This window comes from Electrona antarctica (assembly GCF_951216825.1).
Source record: "Electrona antarctica genome assembly, chromosome: 12".
In the NCBI taxonomy this organism is placed as follows: Eukaryota; Metazoa; Chordata; class Actinopteri; order Myctophiformes; family Myctophidae; genus Electrona; species Electrona antarctica.
Window position 1 is genome coordinate 26,018,068 of NC_136793.1, and position 18,447 is coordinate 26,036,514.

The window sequence follows — 18,447 nt, forward strand, 5'->3', positions numbered from 1 at the left end:
CTTCCAAGGTTAACAGTGCTATCTCATATTGTTTACATACCAGAAGCAGCCCAACGGATGAAAAACATGACCAATGCTGTCTGTGAATCGCAAGCACTTTAACCATATACACAATCATACAAATGAAAAATGGATAGTCAGTCAAGACGACATGCTAAAATAGCATAGGATGTCATAACTAAATTATCCATAACTAATCAATATAATTTGATCACAAATCTATCAGGTGCTTTATAAATAAAATGTACTTAATACTTACTTACTTACATGACTATAGAGATATTGTGTGTGTGTGCGTGCGTGTGTGTGTGAGTGCGTGCGTGCGTGCGTGCGTGCGTGCGTGGACACATACAGACGGAAAAATCTTAAATGAAAGAAAACAGAGACCACTTAGGTGGTCATCTGACATGACATCAACAGACAAGTCATCTGTCATCAATAGCTTGTTGTCCCTCCCTATTTAGCCCAATTCTATCTGCGTGAGCCGTCATGTATTATTGTAAATGAGGCCAGGGAAGGCCCTTGCGGTTCAGTGAGAGAACAAGTGTGTGTGAGATCTAGTGCAGTATGTAAACCGTTTGACATCAGTGTTTGGACTTTCTTTATGGGAACATCTGTGGCAGCTGCCCTATAAATTCCCAGTGTTGAGAAAACAGGAACAAAAAGTTCCATTTTTGTATGGCAGTGTACCATGGCGTACTTAGGCCTGCCTCATCTGGAGCGCTGCACCCAAGATGGGGATGGACGATAGAGACAGTGTTACTTTAGTGTTTTTAGTTTTACAAATGTGCTCTGCATACTGCATAGCAACAGATAACTGAAGGTTGTGCAATAACCGTGGTTATTTAATCAGCAATTTGCGAAGAATACGCATTTGAGAGCATGCTCCATTTATACAGAAAAAACCTTTTATACACATACTCACAAGACCCTATATTAAGGTCTTGGGCTTTTGTGTATGATGACGTGACACGCGCCCAGCGCCCGGTACATAAGACGGGGCCACGCCTCCACGCACCATTCAGTTACCCTTTTCTTCTGCTTACACAAGTGAGAAGGGCAACCTGGCGTATTCTTCGCAAATTGCTGATTAATACTTTATTTTAACCATCTTAATTTGCTTCAGAATACGCATTTGAGGTATGCATACACTCCCTTCGTTATCACAATTCAGTGCCATGGTGCAATGGCGCCCCCTAGCGGTGGGGAGAAAATGTGGCCGTGACGTTGCCTCCCTCGCCACGTTGCCAACTTGTTGCCCCATCGTCCGCCCCAGCGATGGGTTCATACAGTATGGGTTCGGGATTGTTGTTTTTTGTTTTGTATTTTTATTTTTATTTAGGCTTGCACAATGAAAAGGAACACATACATTTAATGCAGCACACACAGAATTGCACATTGTTTGCATTTTGTTCACAAACAACAACAACATTGGAGGGAATGTTCGTTTTGCTGAACACGCTCTCTGCGGGTGGCGGGGACGTCTTCCTCCTTTTCAGTGGCGGTTCGAGAGCTGGACCCATGGCTTCTATCGTCGATACCGCTTCCGAACCCATAGCAGGGGCCTTCATGTTATTGAAATAAAAAAGACAGGGAGCAGAATTATATCGTGTGCGACTGTGCGGACATTCCACTTTTTTCTTCATTCAGTCATTTTTTGGGTCCAGCACCGTATTCTGAAACTGGGATGTGCATATCGTTTTCCTGCTTCATGTTATTTACCACATCCGCGGCCACGTCCCCTGAATCCTCTCTGCGGCGGTCCTCCTTGGCTGGGGCTTTGGTCTTGCCCTGCGCGGGCGGCTGAGTCCTGTTCTGTGCCTGTCCGCGTCCACACTCTGCGCAGAACTTTCAGTTGACACGGTTGGAGTCTCTGGTGGCCTGACGAACCGTTGACTGGTGCTGTGGTGGTGGCTCCTGGTGTTGACGTAGCGCCTCGGCGTTGCGTCTGCTCTGCTCGCCTGATGAGATGAGCTCGGCCATGCCTCCATGGAAGAGGTCTGCGGGGGCCTATTACATTCCAAGGTGTTCTAGGGGTGGAAAAGGATGCAATACGGTTGGTGAGTGAAGTGCTGCTTTATTACAGGCCTTTTATCGGATCTTTTTAAAGGTCAACTTAGTACAAATTACAGAATTTTAAGGATTTCAAACCTATGGAACAGGGTCTTTTACAGTCAAATAATACGGAGAAAATCATAGAAACATTAAAAAAGAATCTTGTCCTCACCTTTAAAAATGAGAAAACTCTGGCTTGCCTAGCAGCTCAGGAAATAAAAAGGGTTACAATTACAAAAGCTAGCCCACTCTGGCTGCACTGACTCACCTATCCAAACAGGTGTCGGTTACAATAAGCAGGCTCTCATACTTTACTTAGCAGTATACTGACTTGCAACTTTCACAGTTTAAGGATCACATGTGTTCCGTTCTGACACAACCCAACTGAGGTCACACCGAACATTCAGTGGACCAACAGCATGGACATAATTTGAGACCTCACACACTGCCAGTGAGTACAGGTGCAAACACTTGTTTAAATAGTGGCGAAGACGGGCAGGTGATTGGTCTGAAAGCTGATGTCAGTGTTCCACTCTCCAACCATGAACATGCATAGTATATATATATAATATATACAAAATATTGTTATATTTAACAGGGCCATACCCATCTCGGGGGCGATCCAAGAGGGTGGAGCAAATTATTCCCGTCATGGGAAAATGATCCAGCCACCTTAGTCTTTCTTGGGCGATGCAGTGTCATGGCTTTGCCTAGTGCCTCGACAGCCGCTCTGGTGAGCTTCTTGGCTTCATCGTTGAGGTGTCTCGCTTCGGCGGCCTGGGCTGCCCAGCCTCTATCATGAGAACGGTCAAGGAGCCCTGAAGCAGTGCCTCTGCGTTCAGGATCCTAGCCAGATATGAATAGATTGCCTTCGAGGCTTCCTTGTCTTTCTGACTAGGGAAGGTTGGGGGCTTGCCTGCTGGAGGACAACGTAGTTGTGTTGGACACATGAGGTAGCCCGCCATGAGGCAGTCTATGTCCGGGATACCTCCAAGGCCTGCGAAGTTGGAGTTCTCTGTGTCGAGGGCAAAGCCATTGCATTCAATAAAGAACATACGTTCTTTATTGAGAATTCTGACGGCATTGATACATATCTTAATTACGTCACCATCAATACCTACCAAGCATAGCCTACACATGCATTTGTAACAGCACGACACACAATACTTGCGCAAGTAAATAGGCACCTTGCGGTACAAGTGCGGGACCACTCGTCCTATATGAAATAATACCACTTAGTATTGTTTTATACGCTCAGTGAGAACACAGCTTGTTCTCTCTGTATAGCAGAAGAAAAGATGGATGGTGCGTGGAGGCGTGGCCCCGTCTTATGTACCGGGCGCTGGGCGCATGCCACGTCATCACGCACAAAAGCCCAAGACCTTAATATAGGGTCTTGTGAGTGTATAAACAGTTTTTTCTCTTAAATAGAGCATCCAAGATGCCCTCAAATGAATGGTCTCAGTTCTCAGATTGACGACGTACATTAGGAAGTATGAATCTCCCTAAAAATATTTATTTTTGAGCTTCACACTGTGCACAGGTGCATGATGGGAAGCTCAGTTTTTAGCAGCCATGTGGCGCTGTTGAGCTTCACACTGCACAGCTGCATGATGGGAAGCTGAGTTTTTAGCAGCCATTACGTGATTTCGGGTGTGACGGTATAGTATAGTAGTAGACGGCACCCCGGGAGCAGTATGGGTTAGCGCCCCAGCCTGCATCCTCCGTGAGGAGGAAGCCCAAAAACCTTCGGTGAGGCCTTTAGGAGGGCCATTCGAGCCGCAAGTGGAGCCTGCAGTACTACCGTTGCCCAGCGGTGGAGCCTGCAGAACCATTGCGGCTCAAGAATCCACCCCTACTGAATGAAGTGTCTGGTGCAATGCACAGGTCCTAGCTGTACTCCTGGTGAGAGCAGGAGTGAACCTGGGGAGACGTATAGGAGGGGCCCGGACAGGAGTCAACCCACAGAGCCTAGTCCCTCCACATACCAGAATAGTACCTCTCAATCCCGGCATAGTAGTTCCGGAGTGGTCCCAACGGATTGTGTGGCCCTGGTCTTTCCCTAGTGGGTCTGATCGAGGGACCCCGGCAGGGTCACCCGAGTGAGGAGCGTATGATGTTCGCGAGACCAGAAACCCTGATGACCTTGGGATACATCACTGAGGATACATCCCAGTTGCATCCATGCAATGTATTTTCTACTGGGGATAGTGGGGGAAATTTCGGGAAGAAAAACGAGTCGCGGAGCATCCGTATATCATGACAAAGTTACTTATTACTACCAGTAGGTATAGTAATAAGTAGGTAGTCTAGGTACTATAATAGGGATTTGTACATGGTGAGGGGTCTGACAACACTTTATTTATGTGTTGTGTTTATTTATGTCCTGAGGGGACATAAATAAAGCGGTCCGACCTGTAAAGAGTCTGAAACGGAATCTGTGTAAATGGTTCCTACTGAAATTGACAATGCTAAAGCAGAAAAGAATAAATATTACACCCACATTAAGTATCCTCTAGTCTAAACTGTAGTTACTGTGGGCAGGGTTTGAATGACAACCTTTGCAACCAAAACAAATAATTAATACATGAATAATAATAATAATAATCGATCCCCAAAAACGATTATTGGAATCTTTGATTATTATGACTCATCCATAATTACAATTAATTGTATCTATTTCATGAAAGATTCTACTTAAAAAAAGAAATGGCTTGATAACTGGTAATTTTACGTTAAATAAGTTAATGTCCGCGGAATATTAACCAAGCCGCGGAATCAAGGATTGTTGTCCACTGAATTAGGAATGTTCACCGCGGAATCAAGACTTTTTTCCGCGGATTCCCGTGGGGACTACCCTGGGGACTCCCACACGATAACTCAAGTCATTTCTCAACCGTTTCGGACGCGGGGTGGCTCGCCGGAACCGGGCCGGCTCCCTGGGCGCGTTCCTGTGGGTCTGGAACTTCCAGGGACCCCCACACGGAGTTGCACCACTCATTTCACACAGGTGTGATATTTTATGTGTTTTACAATGGACAACATTGTGTAGCATGGCATTTATTTTATGGTTATACATTGGACTATACGTACAATAGTGTAGCATGTTATTGTATAGGATATGTTATTTTACATTGGACGACATATGCACTACAAGGACAGACAACGTAATACAAGCAACAGTATTTTGTCAACAAAACAACTGTCACAATGTATTAATTATAATTACTGTACATAGGATAGGATTTATTTGCAGAGGAAAAACTATGATAATAGTTAATATTATAATTATTATTAATTTAATAATAATCTTGATTCCACCTTGACGATACTTACTGTGGTCTTTTATTATCTCTGCCAGGCCAGAAGGCCGGGAGACAGAGATTATATTAATTTTCCACCCATGTTTATCTGGTGCCATGCCATTAGTCCAGCGGTACAGCATTGTTCCCGGAGTACAAAACAAAGCTGTATAGTATTTCTTATGCTGTAGAATATGTATACATGTGCGATAATGCATACCAGCTTTAAACGTTCTTTCCATTCTTTAAGAAAATTGTTATTTGATGTCATTTAACATTTTAAACTCTGAGGAGTTTAGGAAACGCTCCATCTGTGTTCCACCGCCTCTCCCCATGAGTCAGAGGGTCCAACATGGGCCAAAACCAATTACCCCCATGCCAAAAATGACAGTTTCAGCAAATTCAGCTTCATAACTATTGATTGCAGAAATGGAAATTTTGGTTCATATTTCATGTTTTTCTTTTTATGTTTGTGTTGTCTTGCTTTCCTGTCCACTTCATTAGTATATCAGTATAACTAATGTGTGGTGTGAGAATGTGTCGTTGCTTTTACTGAACTATTATACAATATACACATAGTTGGGTTTTTATGATGTCACTTACATCGTTTGTCATGTTTAATATTAACATGTCCCACATGCTTTTTAATCAAAAGTGCTGATCATACTGTAGTAGCCATGATACTTTGGCTGCCCCCATTACTGTACTACTGTACCTAATTATGCAGTGACCATGACAGATTAAATACTAATAGGACAATCCCTTTGCGCATATTATTGTTTAGCATTCTCCTGTAGCATTACTTCATAGCATACCACTTGTCTTTAGGGACTGCAGAATTGGTATGTTGTCTTTTGACACCGATTTTGTTTCCTTTGTTTCTTTGTCTGACTTCTGTTTGTGTGTTTTTTCATTATGTCCAGGTGAACTGTGAATTGTTTCTGAAGCACATTTGAGATTTGGCAATGATTTCACCAGCACATTTATTTCCACAATTTGTGGTTGCATTTTGCCCTTACACTGGCACACAGTAACAGTTAGTGAAATAAAGTGATTGATGAGTCGCTGTCACTAAAAATGCAAACTATAGTAGGGCCGGCAAGTCCACTAAACACAAGGTGCACCAAGCCTCAGCTTGAGACTGTTACACATGGACCTCATCTATTCTCCGCTACAGAGCCATGGAGTTCCTTTCAGCCAAACTATTCACCTTGGTTGGCAGATTGATTGTTGCTCAAAGGCAGCTCTAATGTCATTTTGAGTTTATATTATTTATCATCAGCTAATCCAATGATTCTAAAAGTAAAGGATATAGCCACTGTTTATAGCTTCTATTCAGGCTGGCTGGAGACAAAAGGGGTGCTGCCATGCTTTTTAATTAAGTCGTACAATACTTGAATCTCTTCCAAGCAGCTTTGAACATAATCCAGTTTCTCTCTCTCTCTCTCTCTCTCTCTCTCTCTTTCTCTCTCTCTCTCTCTCTCGCTCTCTCCCTCCCTCTTTTTCTCTCAATTACACAACGACAAGGCACACACTTGAAAGGAACCCTCTGAACATTGTTGCAGGGGAAACCTCCCCAAATGTCATGGGGCTCTCAGACCCACTGCTATAGAAACAGGAATGGGTGCTTTTTTGCGGTCTCTTATTCATCACCATCCTCGATTCCTCCCTCATCTCATCACTGCTATAACTGTCACCTGCGATAAGAGAATCCAACTGCCCGGTGTTGACCAGTTTGGGGACAGCCACAATCACACAAATGATTCCGCTCAGTGAGTTGAGCCACGACGTCGGAGCCTCCAATGACCCGAATTGGACAGCTTGCTCCTTTTGTCCTGCAGTGAGATGGAAAACAAAGTAGCAGAGACGTATTTACGATCAAACTTCCTCTCATTACACTGCAACCCCCATACAGAAGCCTTTTGTTTGTCCACTTGAGCCGCAATAAGCACATCAACCAGAAAGTATAACTGACGTGTGGTTCGTGCACATACTGTACGTGTGTGTGTGTGTGTGTGTGTGTGTGTGTGTGTGTGTGTGTGTGTGTGTGTGTGTGTGTGTGTGTGTGTGTGTGTGTGTGTGTGTGTGTGTGTGTGTGTGTGTGTGTGTGTGTGTGTGTGTGTGTGTGTGTGTGTGTGTGTGTGTGTGTGTGTGTGTGTGTGTGTGTGTGTGTGTGTGTGTGGTGGTGGTGGTGGTGGTGGTGGTGGTGGTGGTGGTGGTGAGGGGGGTCTTTCAGGGCCTGATATTTGTGCCCCACAAAAGTGTGACATCCTGGCACACAATTGTAAGTAGAATAAGATTAAATAAATAAATAAACCACCAGTTTTACTTCATCCTGTACAGGCATGGTGGATAGTCTAGAATGTATTTTTTTTTAACAGGTGTGAAAATGATACAATTTGGTCATTTTCTCATAAACGAACACTCCATATTTCACAGTGTATAAGGCAAATGGAGTGCTTCGTCTTGGAATGAATGCTAGAACGCTTCTCTGTGCTCTACTCCTCTGAAAGTCCTCCCTAACCCAACGTGAACGCCGACAGGGACTTGGAGGGTTGCATGACTGCACATCCCAACAATGAGGCCACACAAAAACGCGCCAGCTCAGCAGAACTGGACGTCCGTTTCTCAGGCGTTTAAGCATGCAATTATGTTCCCCTCTGCTCCCCACTCCACAATCGGAATCAGGTTGGAACACAACATGGTGTCTGTCTATGGCAGTCCAGTTCAACTCCTACAGGGGCGGATTGTGGAGACAAGCAGCGGAGGATTTCACGTAAAGCGGTCGTGTGTGGTGCATGTGAGGGGAGATAGAGTTGAAGTGTGTGTGTGTGTGTGTGTGTGCGTGTGTGTGCGCGTGCGTGCGTGTGTGTGCGCATGCGTGTGCAGGGACAAAAATACTTGGTATACAGGAGGTTGAATTTGTCTACAGTATGTACCTACAATGAAGTGTTTATATGTGCCTTTATGTGTATGTTTAAATGTGTGTGTGTGCACGCACATGCATGCATGTGTGTATTTTTATGGGATGTTATCCGGTGGGGAGAAGCCCTGCAGAGGGCCATGCCATGCGTCCATGCATGCAGTGTGCACGTATTCCCCATATGGGGTCCAGAGGGGCTTGCGGGGGCCTTGCCAGGCCCTGCTTATGGACCATTTAGCACACATTGCTTTCTCCTTCATGGTTACACTGACTGCACTCCCCCCAACTCACAAATCAGTGCTGGAAAACTTTACAGTGAATCATACCAGTACGAAAGCACCCATCAAACTAAGTATTTACTTATCTGTACTTATTGACAGATCTATTATTCCAAGTAATTGTCTCCACCAGGCCGAAGGCATGGGGAGAGAGTATGTTTTGCACTCCGTCCGTCCGTCCGTGTGTCCGTGTGTGTGTGTGTGTGTGTGTCCGTCGCTCTGGATTAAGAGCGTCTGCTAAATGCCTAAATTGTAAATTGTAAATTGTGTGTGTGTGTGTGTGTGTCCGTCCGTCCGTCCGTCCGTCCGTCCGTCTGTGAACAGCTAATCTCCGGCACCGTTAACCCGGTCGATGTCAAATTTTGCACACACACTCCCTGGATGCCAACGATGAACCTCTGCCCCAGAATTTCCAGAACGGTCTGTTATAGCGCCACCAGGAGGCCGCTTTGTGCAAAACAAGTTTTTGGACAGTACACCTACAAATTTTGTCCAAACATCACGCAAATTGGTGCACGGTCTCTCTAGAGCCATTCAACGAAACGGGTCTTTCAGATTTCTCAGACTCCATCCTGATTGGCTAAGATTGGCTTCCAAAGTTTGCAGGAGTGCTCAGTTTCAAACAAAATGCTGCAAATCATGAACACATCGTGTGATTTCCGTGAAATTGTGCACGCACATTCCCACTAGGCAGAGGAAGAAATGCCACGTGAACATTTTCAACTCAGCCTCAAAAGTGTTTTTACCTCTAACTGCACGGATCTGTGGATAACTTTGTATGCCAACTCCCTAGAGGCCAAGGAAAAACCTTTGCCTGGAATTTTTCACATCTGCTCTTTATAGCGCCACCAGGAGGCCGACATATGTAAAACACATTTTCTAATATTACTCCTTCAGATTTTATCCAAATTTCACGCAAATCGGTACACATGCTCTCCATAGTCATGTGATCAAGACGCGTTTGTTTGATTTCTCATAATCCACCTTCATTGCCTACGATTGGCTTCTAAACCTTTCAGGAATAGCCCTCTTTGTACCCGTTTTGTACAAATTGCCACAACTACTTAACGCAGCGTCCGATTTCGGTGAAACTGTGCATGCATATTCCCACTAGGCTGAGGAAGAAATGCCACTTGACAGTTTTCAAATCAGCCTCATGGTGGCGCTACAACAGGCCAAGCCGCGTCTCACACACACACACACACAGACACACACACACACACACACACACACAAAACATGATTATATTACTCATTTTGCCAAACATCACACACAGTACTCCTATCCTCCTGGTGGAGACCTGTGCCTACTTCAAACATATACACAGGTATGAGTTTAATATGTCCAAAGCATGAAAGTATGGGAGTGGATATATTGAGTGTGATTATAAAGGAGGATTCTTTCACCAATGCCTGATCTTACAGTACAGGCAATGGCGATTAAGGTGTTTTCCCAGCTAGCCGCTGAATGTGACAACATTCATTCTGTGTATTTTTCATTTACGTGTTTCTGTGTGCCTGCATGAAGTTGTATTCGTATGTTTGCTGTGGCGCTAATGTTCCATTAGCAGCTATAAAACTGAAACGCCCCCTAAGTTGCACTGAACACTTTTCCCAAAGATATGAAAGGACCGCAATGGAAATATGCCGATACCGATACATGACTTCTTTGCCTTTTATCCTTTGGATAATGGTGTGACAATGTACATGAGTATGTATCGTTCATGTTTATTATCGAAGTCAAAGAGAAAGGCCAGAAAAGAGGAATTTTCTCTGTCAACATGAAACGTGTTATTTTGTCCCTTTAACTGTACACGAGTTATCCAAGCTGGTACCATAGAGTATATATATAATAGAGACTGAACTGGCGCGAAGCTCCGCCCCCCCAGCTATTCATGTCAGTGGAAGTTGCTCAGTGGCGTTTTGAAGCACCCGGAAGACTGCCGGAAGTCCCTCCCCGGACCTCAACTTTGAGGTCCTGGGTGACGTAGGGCAACCGAGCGCTCAACGTTAAAGCCCAGCTGCACGGGGTTTCCCGGTCATGAATCCACGGGTCCGCCTGTAGTCCCTCCTCCTACCACTAGGACCTAGAGCTTCAACGTTGGAAAGTCTGCCTGCCCCCTTGGCTGGTACACATTAACACCGTCCTAGATGAAACATAAACCGAATTAGGTTCAGCTGCCATTTACCCTTCTGTGAAAAAGGTCATTTGACAAGTTATTGTACTTGCATTTTATATAAAATACATTTTCTTTTATTACAGTTGTATGGCCTGATGAGATATAGTAGTGAAAAACAAGTAAACAACCATGCATGCATCCAATTTACAGAAACATGACAGTGGGAGTTCCAAAGAGATGTGGAACCTATCAATTAAAATAATTAGAATTCATCTCTCAGGGTGGCATGGGTTATAAGCAAACCACTTCATACAAACACACACACACACGTGCAAGCAAGCACGCGTACAAGCAAGCACACATGCACCCGTGCGTGGGCACACACACACACACACACACACACACACACACACACACCACAGTGGAATCATAACAGGCTCCCTATAGTCTCTAACACAGGCTGACCTCAGATCACAGGGAGATCTCTTGAAATCCTAATTAAGAATCTCCCGTCTTGCTTTCTCTTTTATTCACGTTTTCCATACTTGCTATCCCTCCTTCCCTCCATCCCTTGCTCTTTACTCTCTCTGTCTATCTGTCTGTGTGTGGTCTGGAGACACTGTAATTCCCCTGCTCACACACAGTACCACCCAACGCGATGCTTAGGCCTTCTTATCCACAGCATCAGCTGTCTGCCACCATGTCAGACCAGCCAGTTCAAGGCCATTCATGCCTTTAGACTTCCTTAAACAGGCCTTAAAAATCTCCTTCCACATTATACAAAAGAAACAACACACAACCAATTTGATCTGTGTGATAACAGTAAACCCACTTGTCTGCTTGTGGACATTTTGAATGCAGCTGTCCCTGGACGCAGCCATTGTCTTTGACAAAGCTGTGGCTCAAGTGGCCTCAAACTGTGTTTCTGTGAGCGCAGCTTGCAGACTGTAAACATGGCAGAAGAAATGTCTGAAACGCTATGGTGGTTGGTTGGTAAGGTTGGTTTCTCTCCGTTGATTTTTCCTTCACAGCCACTAGAGGGATTCACTTTAACCAACCATCTCCTCTCCTTTCTTCCTTTGCTTTCTTTTCTTTTGCTCTGCCATGTCACTAATGTGCCTAGAATCCTTCCTTCCTTCCTCTGTTCAAAAGGCACAGTGAACTGTCTTTCACCTACACGTTGCCCAACTTGATGACCCAACCTGGCTCTGTTACTTTCACATACATTAGTGACAGCGAGGGATTAATTGCTTTTAGCTTTGATACTCTGGGCCCTGGGAATGGCAGAGGCGTTGGATAGTAAAGGCTGAACACCCCCGTGTCCTGGCCTGGCTGGGTGGTCTCGTGGGCACAAATTTCATAGTGAGTGACCAGCCCCCTTCACAGTTCACATGAGCATGCTCAAACAAACAGAGGGACAGAGGTCGCACAACGCTCGCCTAGCGACAGAGCTGCGCAATGACAGCACGACTCAGCCTAGTCGCAGGCAGGACTGCCTGGCCTGTGGAGGGAAAGGAGTGAACTGCAGAGAGGGCAGGAAGGGGAGAGAGATAGAGAGAGAGAGAGAGAGAGAGGGAGGAAAAACAGGGAAGTGGTGAGTGTGGAAAAGGGAGTGATATAGAGGAGAAAGAGAGGCTGCAGGGAAGGAGAGTGGGAGCCTTGCAGTGCTCTCTGTGTGGTCTGAATACCTCCAGGCTTGTTCCGGGGTGAGTGTATGAGTGCGCCCTTCCTGGGCCCATGGAGGAAGGGTTGGGGTTTGTTAGAAAGAGAGAAGTCTGTACAATAAAGGGAATGTTTGCCTTTGCTTTGTGTATGAGAGGGAACGAGAGAAAGAGCTCCTCTTTTATGTGGAATAAGCAAGCAAACACTGGCATGTTTGGCTGCCATGGGGGGAGATTACCGTGTTATTTGCAAATATATCAACTTCCCACCAAACACTGTGCCTTTTCACTTGGCCGTCACCCCACGAGAATGAGGTCCTTTCCCCCTGACATGCATGTCCTGACAAAGAAGTCATGGAATTGTTGCATGTCTTTGTGTGAATGTATGTATTTTGCATTTTTTCTACATTTCTAAAAAGTTAAGTAATTCCCAACAGACTACAGGTACAAAAAAGTGATTTTGCAGGCTGACACGTGCAAGAAAGTGGTCCGCCAGAATGGGGAGCATTTGGTTTGTTTCTCTTTCATGCGAATAAATAATTATTTTACAAGTATGACTTTTTATATTACTTGAAAACATGGCAGCCTTGGCAGGTGCGCCGACAGCGAGGCCTGCATGCTTAAGAGGCATACTCGAGTGAGTCAGTGCTCATGTCGGCATTTCCTGTTTTCCTACATGTACATTTCCCATAACATACTGTATATACTGTACAGCTATATGATATATGATCTGAAATACTATACCACAAGTCTCCAACCTACAATATGTGATCTTCTTTATTGCGTTCTCTCAGATTCTAGATTTATTTATCTTACTCTGAAGAGCCCCATGATTACTCGTCAGTGACATATAACAAAGTAATTAGCAAGATATAATCAAAACATATGACATCCTGTCACAGAAGTTAAGATATCATTGAGTTATTTATTTAGGATCAAGCCACTCTTTGTACACAGGACCATGCTGTGTATGGATCTACAGTATATGTACAAGAGTTCTGATAATAATCTTCTTTCTCCATATGTTTGTTTGTTTGGGAACTGAGGGAGATCTGGCTTCTCACACTACTGATGTCAAGAAAGGATTTGAAACTTTAAAGTGGGTTTTGTATGAACTGAATTAAAATGTTCTGAATGTGAAGGCAAGAGGAATTGTCTGACAGCGCGCGCGCACACACACACACACACACACACAAACATGTACGGTATGCCACGATGCCATACTTTAACAAAGGATGCGCACCTTACTACACTATGATCATATTTACTATATGCATGCACATGCACACACTCGCTTAAAAGTACACACACACACACAAACATCAAACACACACACACACACACACACACACACACACACACACACACACACACAAGTAGAAGCAGACCCCTGACAATTACTCATGCTCATTTAAAATCAACACTCAGTGCATGGGGCCACAGACCCTGAAACCATTTCCAGAGCCACGATTCGCTCCTGCTATGAAATGTGTACTCTTCTCTGGACTGATAGGCCCAGAAAAAGCGGAACAGTACATCCATTCACACAGTGACATCATCAGTGTTCATTTAACCAAGTGGACCCGTCCATGCACTTGGTTAAATGAATAGTGATATTTGTCTCCACCAGGCCGAAGGCATGGGGAGAGAGTATGTTTTGCACTCCGTCCGTGTGTGTGTGAGTGTGTGTGTGTGTGTGTGTGTGTGTGTGTGTGTGTGTGTGTGTGTGTGTGTGTGTGTGTGTGTGTGTGTGTGTGTGTGTGTGTGTGTGTGTGTGTGTGTGTGTGTGTGTGTGTGTGTGTGTGTGTGTGTGTGTGTGTGTGTGTGTGTGTCCGTCCGTCCGTCCGTCCGTCCGTGTACAGCTAATCTCCGGCACCGTTAACCCTGCCGATGCCAAACTTTGCACACACACTCCCTGGATGCCAACGATGAACCTCTGCCCCACATTTTCCAGAACGGCCTGTTATAGCGCCACCATGAGGCAGCTTTTCACATTTTTTACCTAAAACCGCACCGATCTGCGTGAACCGTTGCATGCACACTCCCTAGAGGCCAAGGACAAACCTTTGACCTGCATTTTCCGCATCTGCCTTTTATAGCGCCACCAGGAGGCTGACTTTTGTAAAACAAATTTTTTGATATTACTCCTCCAGATTCTGTCCAAAAATCTCACAAATCGTTACACAGTATCTCTATGGTCATGTGCTCAAGTCGGATCTGTCTGATATTTCATATTCCTTCCTAATTGGCTAGAATTGGCTTTCACAGTTTGCAAGATTGCCCCGTTTTGAACAATAGCCTCAAATCATGAACGCAGCATGCAATTTACGTGATATCTTTCACACATTTTCTTACTAGGCTGAGGAATATATCCCACCCTTTTCACATTGGCCTGTTATAGCGCCACCAACAGGTTGATTTTTGCAAAACACAATTTTGGAACAAAATGCCTCAAATCATCTAATTGCCATCAAAGGCGTATGAAGAAATGGCAATCGGTACACATGATCTCTGTAGTCATGTGATCAAGACGAGTCTGTTGGATTTCTCAGATTGTACACTGATTGGCTAAGATTGCCTTCCAAAGTTTTCAGGAGTGGCCCGTTTTGTACAAAATGCTGCACATGTCCTGCTCATCCAGAATTCTATCCTCAGAGATGCTATGAGTGATCTGGCTCTGCATTTCCTCAACAAAATGAAGAAAATTGTTGCAAAAACAAATTAAAAAAAACATCCTCCTAAACATTTTGCCAAACATCACACACACTCCTATCCTCCTGGTGGAGACCTGTGCCCGGAAGGGCACTTTTTCTAGTTTTACTGTGCACTGCTGTGTGTGTGTGTCCAAAATAATGTAGACTAACAAAGGTAATAGAGCATGCACATCCACTCTAGCCCAGGTGCTGGACAAATGGCAGTACAAGAGGAAGAAATAGAGTCCGCAACACTGGTAAGGAATAACTATTAATTCAACGTTTCGATCACTGGGATCTTCTTCAGGAATAGTGTGACAGGGAATGGGTGTGCACCTTTATACAGGAAGGGTGCAGATTGGCTATAACGATGTATACAAAAATACAAACAAGGTACAGAGTGAATATGCAATATTTAAGTACAAGAATACACAAACTAAATTCAGTATAGGACACAAATAGATTGTCATGGATATCAGTAAATCTAATTTTAAATTCCAGATGACTCATTTAGTTATTTTTTGTGTTTGGTGTTAGCACCAATTGTGTCCGATGCTGAGAACAAATGGGGACTAGGACTAGTAGTTCTTCAGGAGGGGTACTGCATCATCAGAGTCCATCATCCGACAACCTACAGATAATAGAGAAGACCTTTATACCCTTCCTGTATAAAGGTGAACACCCATTCCCTGTCACACTATTCCTGAAGAAGATCCCAGTGATCGAAACGTTGAATCAATAAACCAGTGGAGCTGAGTTTTCCCTACCAGTGTTGCGGACTCAATTTCTTCCCAAAATATGTAGACCCATACCCTGCTTCTTCAAATAAAGAGTCTGATTGGACTCCATCAGTCATCACTTGGGGCTGAACCAGCTCTGACCTGCAGGGTGTGTGTGTGTGTGTGTGTGTGTGTGTGTGTGTGTGTGTGTGTGTGTGTGTGTGTGTGTGTGTGTGTGTGTGTGTGTGTGTGTGTGTGTGTGTGTGTGTGTGTGTGTGTGTGTGTGTGTGTGTGTGCGTGTGCGAGAGTGCGTGCTAGGTGTTACTATGTATCACAATGCAGACCTGTGGTGTAGCTCTTGTTCAGTTTATAAGATGCACACTTGCACCACTTTGAGAAGACCAGAACATTTTGCAACTTCAACAAAGCCATGCGCCACATGTAAACGCCTTTCAACAATGGGCGGATTGAAGAACTTCAATCTCACTTGTATACGCAGAATGTATATCCGTCAGGAGGAGGGCATCTGCTGAGTAAAAGCTCGAAGGCATGGAGTGTTTATTTAGTCAGGATTTATTCTTGGGAAACCCAGCATGTGCTGAGGCCATCATCGCCAGCCCCACATGGCCCTCGCTGCAAGCAGGATGTCCTGTCTGACAGATAGAAATAATCAGTTTCATTATTCACTCTCCACTTCACTACCACACAGTTACACACACACGCACACGCACGCATGCATGCACACACACACACACACGCACACACACACACGCCATATTGGCCATAACCTATACGTCCCTTGCCTTTCAGACAAAGCCTACTTTCTGTGCTGCACATATCCAGGTGCTGCCGCATGAGAAGTATTTATTTTTCAATTAGAACTGAGCCCTTGGCCAGTTCTCCTCTGTTCCAGTGAGCACGCCCTGCGCTCAACAGCACGTCTGATGTGCCACAGGGATACTCAGGGAGCACACAACGCTAACAATGAGATGTTGTTGGTTGTGTGGAAACGGTGCCTAAATGTTTTTTATTCTATGAGCATTCTTAACATGACATGTCACTAGTTATACCTAGGCTTTTCCTGAAATGAGGACAGAGTGAAAACAAAGAGAGGACGACAGAAGGGAGTCTGGAGGCTGTAGAGTAAACGTTTGGGACACGAGGTTGATTGCTAGGCAGCGATGAGCGTTGAACTTGAGCCGCTCTCACTAAAACAGTCATGAACACACACACAAATGCATACAGATGCAGTGTGCAAATCCCCCCTCCCCACCGCACGCACGCACGCACGCACGCACGCACGCACGCACGCACGCACGCACGCACGCACGCACGCACGCACGCACGCACGCACGCACGCACGCACGCACACACACACACACACACACACACACACACACACACACACACACACACACACTGTGTGGTGCCTATTAGGTCTCCTCCTGGGCCTCATCTTTACTGCCATACATGTCACTGGGCGGAACCTCATGGAGATGAACAAGGTGACGGGTCAGTGGCCTGACTCTGTAAGCACCATTGTTCTCACACAGCTTCCATTTTCAAAATAGCCCTCGAAGAGTCACAGGGTTTATCTCAAAGTTGTATCATCATAAACATCATAAAATAGGCCTATTCTACAAGAGTTCTTCTCTTTGTTGTTGTTGTAAGGGTTCCCCTATTAATTTTCCTTAAGGGCCATATTTTGACTAGGGTACCAGGCGGGTTTCGAAAATTGGACCTGTGCAGGACTATACCCCTGACCAGGAGGGTGGTCACCACGGATGCCAGCCTCTCGGGGTGGGGGCCACCCACGAGGGCATGGCGGCCAGAGGAGTGTGGGACGGAGCCCAGTGGTCCACCCACATCAACTATCTGGAACTTTTGGCATTCCCCCTCGCTCTGTGGGAGTTCGAACCATTCCTCAAGGGTCATCACGTCCTGGTTCGTATCATCAACACCACGACTATGTGCTACATCAACAGACAGAGAAGACTGAAGTCCCTGTGTCTGTGCTCTCTGGCGCACAAGCTCCTAGCCTGGTGCAACAGCCGTATACCTTTGCTGACGGCCTGTCATGTCCCAGGTCTCTTGAACACAGGCACGGATCTCCTGTCCAGGGGTCCGCTCTGTTACAGCCACTGGTCCCTGCACCCCGAGGTGCATGCAGGACCAAGTCTGGAGCAGGTTCGGGACGCTGGTGGCAGACCTGTTCGACTCAGAGAAGAACAAGAAGCGTCCACTGTTCTTCTCCTAGGCCTGGACGCGCTGGCACATAAATGCCTCAGGGTCAGCTTTACGTGTTTCCACCGCTAGAACTGATCCCTCACGTTCTAGCCAAGGTGAGGACTCGTAGCTCCGGCCAGGGGGGTCCTGGAGACAGGACATATCTCCCCATCCTCTACGACCGACCTTGGCAGCTCCCCCTGCGGAGGGACCTACCGACTCAGGCCGGAGGCGAGGTTTTACACCCGCGCCCCCAGGACTCAGACCTTTGGGTCTGAGTCCTGAAGGGACGTCGCTAGAGGCGACCGGCCTGCCCCCGAATGGCATCGACATGATTCTTGGTGCTAGGGCCACCTCTACCAGACAACGTTATAACACAGCTTGGTACGTGTTTGAACGATGGTGCCTGAACGGGTCCTCACATTTCACGCTTCGGTGAGGCATATTCTAACCTTCTTACAGGAAGGTCAA